Consider the following 18,180-nt stretch of genomic DNA (forward strand, 5'->3'; position numbering starts at 1 on the left):
ATAATTACACTGGTGATGCCTGTAGTTGGACGTCCTTATCTTCATTTAGAGTTACTGCGTATTAAGTCTAGATTTAAATCAAGGGCGTTTGGCTCCAACTTTCGATGGAGCCATGTGAGGAGCTGAGGGCGTTAAATGTGTACCATCCTTTCAGATTAAGCCTCCGACTCATTTTTATACTGAAGCTTTCATGTAATTATCTTTTCAATTATCTTTGACCTTGCTTTCATGGCTGATTCTTTACTTTTATAAATCTCACTTTGCTGTCACTGACTTTTTGCTGTTGGTTTTTCAAGGTACTTTTTTTTCCATTGGCCTGGAAAAACATTGTGCAGCTGGGAAACTTGCTGTGTTCATGTTATTGGGGGTGTTTTTGTGGCTGTGTCTTAATAAGGTGTTTGGCTTACTTCCTGAAAAGCTCCATGGCTCGTTGTGATAGATTGTACAGTCCCTGAAACGCTGCTGGAGACTAGGAAAAAAAACAAAACAACAGCATTGGTTGTTTCAACAGATGCCTGGAAACAACATATGTTTACGTTCAAGTGACAAAGACCTTTGGCTGCAGTGAGAATTATGAATCAGGTTTGGTTTGAGCGGAGAATGAAGTGGTGTAACGTTGTTGTGGAGCCACAGAGGCAGCAGAGAGAGGGAGTGTGTATGTGTGTGTGTGTGTGTGTGGGATAGGTCAAGTCAAAAGTCACACACCAAAAACACGCCGTTTGTTATGTTTGGTGGGGAAACAGGGTGAAGGTGCATCTGATGCTGTGGTTACTACATTGTATCTATCACAGGAGGAGGAGATGGTGTGGTGAACTTCATTTGAGCCTCCACGTGTTGGCATAGAAACTACAGCATCTTTTCAGCTGGGAGTAAAACCACTACAACCATGTGAAACATGGCCTGTACTGCACTTTACAATGAAACACACTAGGGATGTCACGATTACTTGTTTTCACAATTAATCGTGGTATTAAACGCCACAATTAATTAATTAATCGTAAAGATGATGTTGGAACCATATCGGCAGATGTGAGCCAAAATAAAGGTAAATGCTCAGATACTGGTCCATTTAGCTAACATAATATTGAATTGGTAGGAATTTAAATGTTAGTGTGTCATTTGTATTTAAAAAACGCTTAAAATATACATAAACATTTGGTATAGATGACAATTTATGAACTGTGTATTTTAAACACTTCCCTGGGGGATTAATAACTGGTCTTATATTAATAAATATGTGAAATATTTGTGTTAATAATGAGAAATGTAATAATTTTTTGACTATATTTGATTTTACACATTCATAGTGTAATCCTAACACCGTGATTATTTCTCAATAATAATCGTACCAAGAAAATGTATGATCCTGACATCTCTAAAACACACAATGCCCTGTTTACAGCCTCCATATAATACCCTCTAGCATACACACACACACACACACACACACACACACACACACATTTACACACTGATGATACATCAGGGGAAATTCAGGGGTCAATATCTTGCCCAAGGCCACGCTGAAATGACTCCAGCAGCCGGGAACCAAACCACCAACCTCCTGATTAGTGGACAGGCCGCTCTACGTCAGGATCTGTTTATGACACCGATGCCGTTTTGTTTACTTGATGCAAAAGTTGGCAGCCCGTTGGGTTCAGCATAATGCTCCTGTGTGCCGATTGGAAACGGGGGAGGAAGTCATCCAACCTTAACCAACGACTAATTTTAACTCTGACATGATCTTAAGTTGTTTTTGTGCTCAGACCTAAGCAAATCCAAACCACAGGAGTTTGACATCAGAACATTTTATTTTTGCTACAGTTACGTAAGCCACAAATAAATGACACTGTCCTGCTCAAAGCATTGCTTATTGTTTAATTTGAGGACCGATAGGTTTTCTGATGATTGTTGTGAGAGTAGATGCAGCTCTGTAATCTTCCATGTGCGTCCGTTTGGGTCGAGTGCATTTGATTCCTGTTACTCTCATACTCAACTGTAATCGTAGGTTCTTCATTCATTCCTAGTATCTCTGTGCATCATTAGAAGTGAAGTTATCAGCTGGATGAATACCTGGATACCTCAGACATCCAACTTGAGCTGCTCACCGTCCAAAAGCCATGTAAAAGGCTGTGTAGCATCACATGTCACAAGGAAAAGGTTTGCCCTTCATGTAATTATCCCTGGGCACTAAAAGCAGAATGTGAAGCAGCGAATCCTAATGGTCCAGAGACAACAACACGGGCGGATGTGGCAAACTCTGAGTAGTTGTTACTGTAAAATGTTTTGAGTTGGACATGACCAACGCTGAAACCACACTTTGCCACTGGGAGCAACAAACAGGGCTTGTGTTGCGGTGATGTAGCCCGAGCCCGACCCGAGGGTGGAAGTAATAAATTTCAATTACTCTCCTCATCTGCAACCGACTGGGCCTTCTTTTTTTTTTTTTCCTGTCCTCACAGTTTGTAATTTTGCTTCTAGGTATGTTTTGACCAAAGTGCCTTTCTTTGCCACATTTCAAATTGCTTGCAGGCTCTTCATACACGTCATTAACTGGCCAGCTGCAATCATATTGAATCACTTCTGCTGCTTCCAGTTCAGGTTGTTTATCCAGTTTATTTTAGGGAAGAAGATCAGCTACTTAAACTGTCTCATCTGGCATGTTTTGAAACAATACAAGAGTGTGTTTGTCCTGTGTGTTGAGGTGGCCCCTCCTGACAGGAAGCATGAAATCCTTAAAGGGGAGTTACAACATAAATTGATAGTAAGTTTTGTATTTCCACATGCCAAACATGAGCAAAACAATATTTATTTCCTGAGGAGAGTGGGGGAACTCCACAGATCTGTGGTGTTTACAGCAGACAACTACTGCATGCATGAAAAAGGTTTTTAGTGTCTCCAGAGGGAGTCAATTCCCAAACACAACGTTTAATCAACTACGTGTGTTGGAGTTGTAAATATGTAAAATAATGATATTTAGCAAAGTTCACATGTATTAATTTGTGGATTGGATATCCCATCATGAGTCACTTCTTGAGGCATCTGTCACCAATATCGAGCCTAATGTTTCCCCATAGACAGTAATGGGTCTGGATGAGCTTAGCAGACATCTGCAGTCTGCTCGAGGCGACCGGCTTCAGGCTACTGAAGCTACAACTGTGGTTAATGTGAGAACGATATTTGATATCTGAGAACGACAATTATACACCATCATTAGATTTTAGATTTTTTTTTTTTTTTGACTCCTACATCCTCCTCTGGTACAATCTGAGGTCAATAACTTTGGTTCTAATCAAGTAATCTTTCACCAAGGCATCAGATTTACAGGAGTGGGACATTTTGGAACTGCTGCCTTTGCTCTTTCCACCCCTGCACACCAAATAGCACTTGGACGGCTCCAGCTTCACAGTGTGCTTCCAGTAAAGGAACTGGTGGTACCAGCCGCTTTCCAGTTCACACACACAGACACACACACACACACATACACACACAGTGTCAAACCACAACACACTCACGTTGCCAGGAAGGGGTCAAATTAATGGCTGACTTTGCAGCTCTCGGGCAGACGCTCAAACACACAAATACACACTCGCAGTCACACACACACATGCACACGTAGAGCCGGTTCCATTCCACTTCTCCACCCCCCCCCCCCTTTCTCCGCCCTTCCGCTCACTGCCACCCTCTGATTTTTTTTTCTCATTCTATGTCTCATTTGCATAATATACTCTCTCCTTCTGAAGCTCCGTGCACACACACACACACACAGCTGACAGATGGCACCACTGGCTTCAGACGGAGTGCAGAGCGGGAATGTTGAGGGGAATGAAGGGAAGAGGAGAACGTTCTGGTAAAATAAACACATACGCACACGCAATAATACCATAATTATCCTGGGCACTGGCCTTGGCACTAACCTGGGGAAAACCCTGATGTGCCAACTCGCTGCACCCGATGACCTACCAAAACCAGCAGGGGAGGGACACACTCGCGCATGCACACACATATACCCGTGCACTGGCTTATTTATGCAAAGACACGCATGCATACACAAAGTCAGTCAAGAACAGGGGAGATCTTGTGTACACAGGTCAAAATAAAAACCCCTCCGCCTCTCCGGTGCTTGTTGATCAATGTCTCTGTCTCTCATCGCTCGCTCAGTCTATTGGTTCTTTGTTTGACGGCGTGGTGATGGCGGTTAGAGCGTGTCTGTGCTGTCGGGCTGAGTTATCCTCGTAAAGCTCTGGGCTTGATTATCCTGCGATGACTCATCCAGAGAGAGAGAGAGAGAGAGAGAGAGAGAGAGAGGTGAACTTAGTGCACAAGAACCCAACAACCAGGCCAGTGGTTACATAGCTATAGAGAGAGAGACAGAGAGAGAGCTATGAGAACTGGGCCTTGAAAGGCATCAAACGGTGCAATCCCCAGCTCAGACATGTGAGAGCTCAACTAGAATGAGGACAAATCACACACATGTTTTGGTCACAGCAGACAAACAAAAACAAACAGGGCAGATATCCGTCATTTAACCTGCTTCTCTCCGGCTAATCACAGCTGCACCGTACCAGCTCGGAGCTCCAGTGTGCTTCTCAGCCAGTGGTACGCGTCAGGTCGTATAATTAAAGTTGCTGTAATGTTGTCGGTGGTCACAAACACAGCAAAATGACCAAAACAAAACAACAGGGCTGTCGTGGATGAATCTGCAGCCGGAGATGTGGGGATTAAGTTGCATAACGTCTCCCACTCTGCGCCGAGGGGGGGCATGACATTTAGAATCGGTCAGACGCGGGGTCCAGAGGGGCGACAAACACATGTTGACGTGCACTGCACACACATACCATCACACACACACACACACACACACACACATACACGAGTTCTCCACAAAAGCAGTAATAGTTGCTATGATTTACTACAGTATATGTGTGAGCCTGTATGTGTGTGTGTGTGTGTGTGTGTGTGTGTGTGTGGGCTGGGACAGTGGCTGTAGCAGATTACAGGTCTGTACCCAGACTCCTGACACTGACAGGTGTTTACATTACACACTTACACAGCACTGTGATCCCTGATGTCCACCTTTACACATTTTCTATTTCCCATTCAAGCTCTCAGACTCTATACTCAGACACTTAAAGGAATATTTCAACATCTTGGCAAATTGGCCCATTGCCATATCCCTATAGTCAGACATAGCAGTATGCAATTTATTTGGCTTTTTATTAGCAAAAATCAAATATGTCTTTCATAAATACGTATTTCACTGACGTATAAATGAAAGCTTTCTCGTACCTTAGAATGAGTTGTTACAAGTCGTTACAAAGATACAAGGGGGGGGGGGGGCACCGAACCGAGGCGGCTATGTTGCATCGCCATTTTTTACGTTGAGTGGCAGCGTGACCGTAGGTAACCACGGAAACTGAGTGGAGCTGTGGGCTCGGCCTGTTAAAACTGTCACCACTGTGTAGTGTGAGGAAGGACGGAGGCACTGGTGTTGCATTCAGGTGCAGTCAGGCAGACGGCCGTCGGCAAACCAACCGGACATCATTTTACTCCACCAGAGAAAGACGGTAAAACAATACCACATCACCATGACAACATATTGTCACGCCTGTATTGTTTTTTCTCGTGCTGGCGGACCACTTGTTTACATAGACGCTTGTTTATCCTGTTACATGCAGCGTCTGTTGTCTGTCTGATGTCTGCCCCATTTCACCTGAATGCAACACCAAGAATACGTTCAGATATGCAACCGCACCGCTAGATGGGGGAATTCCTACATACTGGGGCTTTAATTGTCGGTGCAAGCTATTTCTAGAACGGCGGAGCAGAGCCGCGAGCTGCTCAGAGCTACGTTACGCAGGCTAATGGGATTTCTTGGTTTCCTTCAGCAAACTCATCAAATACACAATCCAACAACTCCAAAATGCTCTGGTGGACAAGTTGTGACCTGAACATTCACCATGCTATGAGATAATAACACAACGTTACCACACAGAGTTGTTTTCAAGGTTAATTCATGCAAAACCGCTGATGCGCGTTCCCGTCGGGGGCAGTTTCTTGGCAAGCAGTCTCTGTATTTACCTCGAAAACAACTCTGTCTTGTAACATTCCGTTATCTCATAGCGTGGTGAATGTGCAGGTCACAAGTTGTCCACAAAAAATAACTTCCACCAACAATTAAAGGTAACGAACCTAATCCTGATACTATAGGGATTATGGCAATGGGCCAATTTGCCAAATGTTGAACTATCCCTTCAAATCAAGAGATTATACACTTCCTATATGTGCAAACAGCACAGTCACAGGATTTGTAGCGTATACACTAAACACATGCAAACATCCAAAAAGAATGTGAGACCATTCTCAACAGTCTTCACAGTTTTCATCCATACTGTATATTTAACTTTGTGGACGCGGTGCATTTACAAACTGCTGTGCTCTTCTATTAATGTTTAAGTATTTTCACTTGATGAGGTTGTTATATTTTACTCAAATATAATTTCCCCCAGGAGCACATGCACTTCTGCTCAACTTATATTTCGCCAAAGTAATATGTGCTCTATTTGAGCTGAGTGCCTTCCACTTACACACACACACTCTCTCTCTCTCTCTCTCACACACACACATATCTGTTGAGCCTGATGGGACAGGACTGGGCGGCGTTCTCACAGCACTAACTGTCACCACAGTGAGAGGTCAAACAGAAACAGTAACACAGCTTATATAAGTCACAATAACAGGAGCAGGGGGGAGCGAGGGCAAGAGAGGTGTTGGTGTGTGTGTGTGTGTGTGTGTGTGTGTGTGTGTGTGTGTGTGTGTGTGTGTGTGTGTGTGTGTGTGTGTGTGTGTGTGTGAGTGTGTGTGTGTGTGTGTGGGGGGGGTTCTCAGCTGATTTTCTGTTCTGTTTCCATATAATCCAATATTCCTCCATAATAAGAGACAATTAATGACACAAATCTGAATGACTTACTTAGAACATATGCATCTGATTTCAGTTCACCAAGTTCATTTTCACTAAGGACATGCAGACACTGTGTGTGCCTCAGCAGCTACACTGACTGTGACGGTCCAGATGTTGTGCATGTTTTCCTTCTTTCTTTCCTTTTAAGACGACAAGACACTTGTTAGAGATATTTGTGGAAACAGCATCTATATGTCAGGCTAAAGCATCTGGTGTGTAATGAGCACTGGCTGTCATCTGAGCCTTGGCACTGTTGGGAGAAGACACTTGTCTGTTTTTGGAATGAGCTGTAGGCTACAACACAGCACAGCTCTGTACAGCCTATGGATATTTATACAAGAGGTTTGTTCTGTTCTGCTTCTATATTGATTTTTTCCTTATTATTTTATATTCTGAGAAATATGTTGTGAAGTTAGTTTGTATTAACATTAGCCTAGTTTCCAGTTTGATGATAAACTTTAGGAGTGTGCATATTCTCATTTGTCCAGATCATAGTATCTCAAAGGAATTTTAAATCGAAAGCAACTGGACTTGGTTATTAGTCTAGGAAGACGTTTCACCTCTCATCCAAGAGGCTTCATTAGTTCATGTAGCATCTGACCAGGCTGGGACTGGTCAGATGCGATAAACTTTAAGTTTTCTGTTTTTATCAAGTCATTTTCAGTCCAGCTGTGGTTGTAGTGAATGACCACGCCGTCCAAACTCACAGCAGTGGTTAGTCCTGTTGCCACAGCAGCAGAGATAAAGTGGTGTGCATATCCACCTCTGCACAGGGGGATTTTACATTAAGCTACCTTGAAATAACCAGAGTTGCATATCTGAGCACATCTTGCAGCACGGGCAATGGGGTTACGGTCCGTCATGTTGAGCCTTTAAGCAGCCCTGTGAAGCAGTGGAGCACCCTCTAAAGGACAGTTCCAGAGAACAGATATCCTCCTGTTGCTGTGGCTCACTAACCTGCAGCTTTCATAACTCACACCACCACACGCTGGACCAAACATGAGCTGAGGCCATTTCTAACTTTGTCGATAAGTGAAAGTTGACAAATCACAAATGACTGTTTTGATAATTGATAATTACCATACAAGTGAATTCAGAAATATGTGTTAGCGAGGAAATAAATGACAATTTCTCAGTGATTAATTCTAATAGAGTATCAATAAAATTAAAAGCAGTGAAATAAATCAACCCAGAGAAAATAGCCTTATTCCCCACCTATCATCTGAGCTTGTAAATTAATGAGGGAAACCAATCTGCAGATTAAGTGTCTTCATAAATCACTGTCTATCCTGTGTTTAAAACAGCAAAAAAAAAGGAAAGAAAGCCTGTTGCTGACAATGCTGTAAAATTAATCATTGTATAAATGAAATAAAGCCTCTGACTGAAGAGGCAGGACAGACATGACTTGAGAAGTCCAGATTTGGGTCGCGGGAGAGGTGCTATGAAAGTTAAGAGAGGGGGAAAAAAAGAGACAGAATAAAGAAAGAAACTGAATCCGGTGAAGTCCAAGACTGATTCAGAGGGACGCTTGACAGGGGAGGGGCAGGGGGTGGAACGTCACATCACAAGAGGACAGAAGGCCAACAGAGGGAGAGCCAGGAAGAGGTGTGGAGGAGAGAGAGAGGGAGAGAGGGAGAGAGAGGGTGGGAGGTTTTCTATAAGCAGAAGCTAAAGAGGTCAGACTGCTAGTTTCTGGGTCACAGCGCATTAATCAAGCAGGCGCGGTGAGCCGCTGTCCTCGGCCCCGTGGCGACGCAGCAATGTGGACAGGCTTCTACCGACTGTGACCACACATTAGGCACTTATACTGCCAGCCATACAGACACCGCTCAGGGCGTCAACACATAAAGTTGCCCTTTATTCTAATCTACAGCATATAGGGGCATAACACAAACCCACATCTGAAGGAGCCAGCAGCCAGCAGAGCAGCGGAGGGGTGTGTGTGTGTGAGTGTGTGAGTGCTGACTGGCACGAATGTTAACCTTAACTCTCATCAGCATCCAGCTGAAGGCATAAACATGGGGAGGTAAGGCATACAGGACATGGTATGGAATGAGACCAGAGTGATTTGCAAGTCAGTGAGTTGTCGGCGGGGCATGCCGCATCAACTGCTTTATTTTCGTGTCGCATTCCTGCGGTTGTTGAGCTCGCGACTAGTCTGAGAATCAAGCTGGAAGTCTGCCATTCGCTCTTTAGTGGTGAAGGTCTAGGGCCGGCTGCTGCTAATGCTCAGTGGATGACAGTCACGCAAAGACAGAACGACATGTTGAAGGTTCTTATCAAATTAACCCATTTAACATCAAAATAAACCGACATCGACATTTTCAAAAAGGGAATTCCAGAAATTTTGTGTTAAAGTTAGAAAACCAAAATGGGAAACTTTGGTCAGCTTCTTCTATAAGACTGACTTGGAATTATGGTTCTCTGGAGAAGCTTATAAACTTCTCGGCAGGGCAACGGAGTGAGGATATTATGGGTAATCTTAGGTCACAGAGGTGTGATGCCTGCACCTATCAAATCTAAGTACCACCTGAGTTTCTTAAACACCTCACAAAGCTAGAATGGAGGTTTTTATATGTTCCTTGATCAGCACCACACATCACTTCTGCAACAATGGTGTTAAAAGAACCATCGGCTTGTGTGTTTTTCTGCTGGAAAAGCTTCTCTGCTGCTCTGTGTGTGTGTGTGTGTGTGTGTGTGTGTGTGTGTGTGTGTGTGTGTGTGTGTGTGTGTGTGTGTGTGTGTGTGTGCTCATCTGTCTCGCTCATTATTAAGACACTGTCAACTTTAACCTTATATACTGCTATTTTTAATGGTTTACGGACACTTGGCTATTCTAAATAGTACACTTCCATCTTGGCAGTCAAAGGTTAATGGTCAGTTAACAAGTGGTGACTACAGGGCAGAAAAACCAGACATGTAAATGTTCAGTGCAGTCACATGCAGAAGAGCATTTTCCAGTCTTTAAGCAGCATCTCACATCTGTAGATGGGACTCAAGAAACGGGTCCAATTGGGAGCCAATTCTAAATGACCCAAACCATCAGATTCTTGGGCCTCTCGAAGCTTAGGAACTCCTTTTATCAATGCTGGTGCTGGTTGTGATTTCATGTGGGGTAAAAACACCTTGTTACGCAACATGGCCTTCAATTCCAGGAATGTTATATTTGTCCCTCTATGCCTGACTTCTATCTGTTTCTGAGGGTACATATCCTGTGTTATAATAACATGTACACTATGAGGACTAACTGAAATCTTCAATGGCAGTGAAGGATGTACAACTATTCTCCGTTTCATCTATTTTAGATGATGACTGGTGCATTAGATAGCTGTGAGGCAACAGCCAGCACGACTTGTTAGAAAAACCTGGATCGCTGCCTGTTAAAGTTGAAAAGGCCAACCTGGGTAGGCCTACTTTAATCCCAACACTGAGAATTGATTATGATTAAGGCAATATGTTAAAAAAGAAAGATCAATGATAATGCCATTGGCATCAATATACTCTTATGAATTCCCATCCCTACACACATCACCAGACCATTATCACAGATCTGACATATAAGAGAGAGAAGGAGAAAATGTGAGTCTTTTTCCTAGTCGATAACTGTTTACTACTGATTTTATTCAATTAATTTGGACTGTTAACGGCACATTTGCCTTTAGACCACTTCTGAATGGCTTCCATTCATTTGGCATCAGCGCTAAGCTAAATGTGACAGATGCTTGAATGGTAGCTCCTACAGAACTAAACATGTCACTTTCACCTCATCCATAAACTGTGCTCGGAGTAAAAGAGCCAAAATATGACTTGGAGAATGGAGAAATAATCTTTCAAGGGCAAAACAGTCCCGACTGAACTGAAAGCAGCCATTAGACAAAAGAGACAAGAGAGAGCAAGAGAAAAAGGCAAATATCTTTCCAATTATCAGCGCTGGAGCATGTTCTTAAGAGCGAGCTGAAAGGACAGGTTATTAAGCTTTAATGCATCACAGCATAGGATCCATTCAAGGCCTTCTCCCTCATTAGACCCACCACCAGCCACACACTCTGCATGGGTGTGTACGCAGGCGCACGCGGGCAAGTACGCACAGCTAAGCACCTCACACACTACTAAACACTTAAACACTGGTAATGAGAGTGTGAGTGCTGGCTAGTCCGCTTAGAGACGGAATAATTGCAGATTTAGCCAACAAGGGCATTTTCATTCCTGTGTAGAAATGGGATTAGTGCACTATACAGAAAACACAAGTCACATTTTCCTAATAAAACCACTCAACAGGAGCGTGCCCAACCACTGTATACAATATGTATGAAAACATCTGATAAATCCTTGAGCAAAAGGAGGGAAAACACATCCCAATCGCATTTTTTTTTTCTGGATGTAACATTCTTTTCATGAAATAAAAGGAGCAGCTGTAAAACTGGAGGCAGCGCTTGTAGAAAAACTGCACAGTGCAACAATTCCACATGGAACCTGGCCCTGGTTTCTGACTTCCAATCCTTGCCTCTTTTTTTCTCTTTCTCTCTCTCTTCCTTTCCAAGCAAACAAAGGAAATGATGAAATATCTGTGGATGATATATTGCCCAGGTTGATGTCTGTGTATTAGTTTGTAGTGTGGGTTGATTCCACAAACAAAGCCAGAATTGGTTCTCCTTATTGAAATCCACCACATAATATGGAAGGGATCCATCTTCCCATAAAGCTCTCACACCCTCTATAAATAAAAGGATCAAGACGGAAGTGGAGAGTGGAGGGGGAAAGACCAAAAAAAAAAAAAAAGGAGAAAAAACAGTCTCAGTGGAAGAGGTGGCACTGATCAACATGAAGATGCAGAAGGTAAATGATTTGGCCTGTGTGTGTGTGTGTGTGTGTGTGCTGGGACTTCCACGGAGCCAGGCGCTGCCATATGAACACATTAGCGAGGCGAAACACCGTCGAACATCCAGTCCAAGTTCCGAGGATCGATGAAGAAGTATTGGCTGCAGAGCGTCTGCTCAGTCAGCCACTAACTCTCCTTCTGTCCGCTCCGGCATCCAGTGATCATCACCATGTGTGCACACTGTTGCCCCGAGTCTGATGAGGATGATTTTCCATAGATGGGATGATTAATGTGCCTGCTCTAAGATCCTGAGTGAGATTGATGCTGCCCGCTACCCCCTCCATGCCTAATCTTTCATCCTTACAGTAAATATGACACAATGTCCATATGCACGCAAAAAACAGCCTGATTACAAACAGCTTGCAAGCTCCTCGTCCCTTTTAATGATTACATCCAAAGGCACTCTCTCAGTCAAACGGCTGTTTCCCTTAATGAAATTAGCTGCTCGCACTATCTGCCTCCTCTGAGTGTGAGGTAAGGAGTTTCCAACGGGGGTCACTCGGCTAAGTAACCCTCGTTAAGCTACGCTGATGCAAATGAGATGCAAATCTGGCTAAAACGGAACACTGGTTAATTTGGCCTCCTGACATTGCAAACAGTCACAGGGGGGATCTGATGCAAATTACATGCAAATGACAACTGACGGTCTTTGTCTCGGTCGGCCAAAGGGTAGGTGCCTACGGGCTCCGGTTCACGACTGGTTTTTGTCTATGCAAATATTTGATGTATCCGAGTGGAACTAAAGAAAGTAAACACCCACTGGAGAGCGAGGTGGAGTGGCAGGAGGAGGTTCACGACAGGTCAGGAGGCTGTCATCACAACAGCTGAGGCATTATACACCCACACCGCACGGCCCGGCCCGGCGCGGCGCGAGAGACGGAAAAATAGAAACCTCAAACCAGAGAACAAGAGGGAAGTAGACATTACATTCCAACCGCTCCACATGTACCCCAGCCAGGACCCAGCTGTGTGTGATCCAGCCAACTCCTACATCATCTGGAGCGGTGCCTCGCGCTCTCAGATTCGCTCCCGACGATCCGGGCCCTGCAGTATGAAAAGCCTACGTTTGGATATGGCAGAGTTGTGTTAACACTTTGACAGAAGCTGTATTTAAAGCCAGAGCCTCCTGTGAAGAGGTCAAAGCTTCGTACAGACAAGTCCCTGAAGGCCGTGTGACAGAGGAGAATCACTGCCCCTAATGCTCAGTCCATCCACACAGCTGCTGTATGGATTCCTGCAGGCGGGGGCAGTTCATTGATCCTCCTGCATCCTCTCTCAAGCATCCACGGAGGTGGACAGTATTAAAGGTCCCATATTATGCTGTTTTTCAACTATTTCACATGGTTCTAAGTTGTCCAACCATATAGTATTCCTAGTGTATTGTCCCCAAATCAATCTGCAGCTCTACATCTCAGTAATCTAAGGGGGCTTTCACACCTACCTCGTTTGGTCCGGACTTTCGGACTTTCCAGATAGTTCGGATCAAATTGACAGGTGTGAAAGCTCCCCCGGACCACGGTCCGGACTAAAGACCGAGTCTTTGGTCCAGCCTCAGAAGGTAGTCTCGGTCCGGACTATCCTGGACCAAGGTCCGCTGCTGCGTAGTGTGAAAGCATTTTTTTGGAAGGTTCGAACTATCAGACCAAATACAGGAAATAACGTCAGATGCGCTCGTGCCGAAAAAAGTAAATAAACAGAAAAAAAGGAAAGAGGAGCCGCGGCAACACTTGGGGAGAGGAGATCATATTATATCCAGATTTGGTCAGAAGGATGGGTGTGTCAGTGTAGGCTACACTTGTAAACGTTTACACGGAATTAAACAGTAGAGTGTTTAATATAAATGCCCAAACGATACATGCATTTTTTTTCATATAGGCCTAGGCCAGCCTATTTTTTTTAATATATTGACCCGAATATATTTTTTTCCGCCGAAAAAAGTCTGAAAAAGACGGATATTTATCAGCGGGTGACACCAAACAACGTCTGCCCCAGCAAGTCAGAGCTTTTATTTCTCTCACACACACGCACACAAGTGACCTGGAGAGATGCAGCCGCATCTGACAGGAGGATCGCGCGTGTGTGCGCATAGCGTGGGAGTGTGTGTGTGTGTGTGTGTTCCCCTCCACTACACAAAACAGCTGATCGCTGATCGCTGCCACTCTGATCAATGAGAGCATTTCGCCGCGGCACAACCCTCTTTTTTTCTCTCCTTTCATCAGCTCTAAACTCACTCTTCTGCACCGCGATTACAAACCACAGCGTGCTTTCCAGCAGTAGGCTATATTTTTCTTTTTTTACACATATTTTTATTTTATTTTTTTCAGAGCACTTTCTATGCGCTAACGTCAGACGCACGCTCATCCGTCATGACGTCGGTAGATCCTTTAGTCCGCTGTCATAATAGCATTGTGAAAGCGAACTTTACGGGACTATATGGAAACAATGTAACAAAAAAAAAAATTAAGTCCGGACCTTGGTCCGGACTATTAGGTGTGAAAGCGCCCTAAAAGTGGCTCTCCAGAGCTCTCCTGAGAATGAGCCATTTCTGTGTCTGCACCTTGAAATGCAAATAAGATGTGTAAACCACGTCCACTCCACACCTGTCACGGGGAGAGGGTGTGGTTTTCACTACAGGTACATGTGCCAGTGTTGACATTGGGACAGGGGACGGGCATTGATTTCCGAAAAAAAAAAAAAAAACATTCTGAGACTGGCACTGAAACTGTCAAATAAAAAAAACAAGTGAAACTGAGGAGCGCAGCACAAACTGTGCACTGTTGTATGGACTGATGAGAATATTGAGGTGGTTTTGCGCCGGGAGAGGAGACTTCCTCGTTCAGATGTCTCTCATTCCGTGATGAGGACCGCTGCGCTGATGAGAAGCGGTATCATACCAATATTCTCTGATCCGCGATTTCATTTTTAATGACAGGCGGCTGTTTTTCAGTCAATGATTCAAAAGGATCATCTGGCGGCCACGATACCGACCGCTCCTCCCGTAGGCCTACCGCTTCATGTCAAATGACGGACGGGGGGGGGGGGGGGGAGAGCGTGTGTGTGTGGATTGGGGGGGGGGGGGTCGCTGTTCCGGAAAAGTGTCAGCGGGCGGAGCTCACGTTTTTCCAGACTGGCCCAGGGGGGGCATAAGGAAGTACCGGGAGGTGGAGTCACTTGAGTTCAGCGCATCCTGACGTCAAGTCTGCCAGCACTTCCAATTCGCCCGTTTGGAGACACGATCTCAAAAAAGTGTAGAAATCAATTAAGGGAGTGAACAGACTTTTTTCACCTCCAGGCGTCATAGAAAGGCCACGGGAACACATAGGACCGCTACAAAACCTGTAGAAAGTGGATTTTGCATAATATGGACCCTTTAAAGGGATAGTTCAACATTTTGGCAAATTGGCCCATTGCCATAACCCCTATAGTTTTAGTAAGTTCGTTATCTTTAATAGTCAGTGCAAGCTATTTTTAGAACGGCGGAGCAGAGCCACGAGCTGCTCAGAGCTACGCTACGGAGGCTCATGGGATTTCTTGGTGTCCCTCATCAAACTCATCAAATACACAATCCAACAACTCCAGTTGCGACCTGCACATTCACCACGGTATGAGATAACACAACGTTACTAGACAGAGTTGTTTAAATTCATGCAAAATCACTGATGCGTGTTCCCGTCTGGGGCAGTTTTTCGGCAAGGAGTCTCTGCATTTGCCTTGAAAACAACTCTGTCTGGTAACGTTCCATTATTATTTCCTAGTGTGGTGAGCAGGTCACAACTTGTCCACCAGAGCGTTTTGGAGTTGTTGGATTGTGTATTTGATGAGGGAAACCAAGAAATCCCATGAGCCTCCGTAGCGTAGCTCTGAGCAGCTCGCGGCTCTGCTCTGCCGTTCTAAAAACAGCTTGCACCGACAATTAAAGGTAACAAACCTACTCCTAAAACTATAGGGATTATGGCAATGGGCCAATTTGCCAAAATGTTGAACTATCCCTTTAAGTACTGGAAACTTCTAGTACGCATCCTTTCAAGCTGAATTACTGCTTTCATGTTGTTTTTTTTGCTAATTTAAATTATGCACTTTCCTTGTACCTTTAATACCAAACCCACTCTCAAAACCAGACATTTAGTTGTCAGCTCTGCGTTCTGCATATCCACACTCTAACAGCAATTATGTAACAGGTCAATCCAAAAAGCCGACGGATGCTGCAGCCCTCGATTGACTAAAAGGACACAAGTGTATCTTTTTCAGGTTTCAGTCGCTCAGAGCTCTTTGCAGATCAGTGAACTGTTTCTGCGTGGTGTCTGTGGAGAGAGCACCTGCAGAGGTGTGATGTTGACTCCTCTGAAAACTACCTAATCTCCTGTGGGGAGGGAGGAGCACAAACCTTCACTGCACCGAAGGCCAACCCATTAGGTGGAAGAGCTGAAGAGGAAGATGTGGATGTAACCTTAGATAAATTGTGCTATAGTGAATGGTGTAATTGTGTGCTCTTAAAAAGGAGAAATCCACCAACACTGGACAGATGCGACCTCAGCTGTCGGTACAGAATGTGGAGACGTAAAGACGCTGGAGAGAAAAGGAAAAAAGATCTTTTCACAGTTCTTTTAGAACCATATATTTGAGCGTGTATACATCGAAGGTTCAGGCTTTGACTTGGGGCGCTTTGTTGCTATAGTTGACTATTTGTGCATCATCAAGGTCACGTTACACCAGTGTGTAAAATGAAAGACAGCAGCAAGTCAACTTATTTCAATAGCACTGCTACTGTCAGTGACGGCGCTCTAAGCTCAGTAATTAGACCTCAACTTTGGTGAAAAGAGCCACAGGACAAAAAGAGAGATGCTATTGTAGTCAATTAACTGTTTCAACACTTTTGTAGAGAACTGTCTGCACTACAAAACAGGCGTCTACAGACAGGACACGAGTACGACTCCAAACTGACCCCTGAACAGCACCTAAGCACCGTCTATTTAGTGACGATGCACTGATCCGTTCTCAGGTGTGGGCGGATCTTTAAAAGCGCGATTGTTTTTCTGACATTTCGTCTCAATTAGAGAGTCTGACAGGAAACACAGAGAGAGAGAGGAGCCTGACAAGCTGCAAAGGTTCTCAGCTGGAACAGTGTGCGCCCCAGACCACCAGACCACAGGAACGCCCCGCTTTAAGAGCCACTTCATAGTCCGTTTTAGCTCTAACAATCCTCTTTTACATATTCAAAAAAAAAAAAGACTGTGTGCAGACCCAGAAACCCCCCAGTCACCCCGCAGTGACACTCCCCTGACAGACTGTCGGGCCGCCATCCCTCCATACTTCCCCGTCTACTTGCGTCAGACACGTTTTTCATTGCAGATGAGATTACGCTCATCTGAAGGAACAGAGGAACTCAAGTTTTAATTAGAACAGCTGTCTGCACCGGCTATGTAGTGGATCGCATTTCACAGCAACATGTTTTCCTCAACTGCACTTTGGACGTTCAAGGTTAAAAAAAATGTAAAACAGGCCACGCCTCCACACAAACAGGACAGAGGCTCTGAGTAAGAAAGGAGGAAGGCCGCCATAAAAGTGGAAATGATAATCATTCAAATGGGGCATACACTCCCCAACAGTCTCAACCATCATTCATGGTGTTGTATTACAGATATGCAAAGTGATAGTGAATTAAAAAGAAAGGAGTTCCTAACCTCCAACACGCCCCGGTCGCTCTCTTTATCAAACGGACGTCAAAGTGCAAATATCATGTTCACTGCTGCAAAAACAGCACTTTGCAGCAGTGACTGCAGGGTGGGCTCTCCTCTCCACTCCCCCTGCACCGTGGGACTGTTGACTTTACAGTCTCCCCGTCTGCAGCGCTGCATCTCCTGACGCTGAGTGCTGCCCACAGCTCATTCATGTTTCATCTGTTGGGGTGTAAGGGCGCTAGCAGGACTGCAGAGAATGTGACTTTTCATTTTTTCCTTCAGTAGAACAAAGCAATGCCAGTGATCGTATAAATGTTTTTTTCCTAAAGCGGTGGCAGTGCTCAATGTTTTTACTGAAAATAGGCCAAGAACTCAAATTAACACTCAAGAGCAGAGACAATCGATACACGGATTAACTGGGTGCATCGGAGCAGATGAAGCTACAGGTTGATATTGCAGATACTGTCCACTCCTGTGTCTAACTGTCTCCTGTCTCGGTCATTGTCCTGCCAGAGGCCGTCTTAGTCAGCCTGCGCGGCAAACAAGCGCACCTTTCCCCCCCTTCACTGTACTCTGCACACCATGAGCTGCGGGTGATGAATCAAACTACTCCTGTCCTGCTCTCTCACTATTCACTTCATTCATAAAACCCAAAATATTGC

Source organism: Trachurus japonicus, chromosome 11 (assembly GCF_045865225.1).
Source record: "Trachurus japonicus isolate A0001 chromosome 11, Traja_1.0".
Taxonomy (NCBI): Eukaryota; Metazoa; Chordata; class Actinopteri; order Carangiformes; family Carangidae; genus Trachurus; species Trachurus japonicus.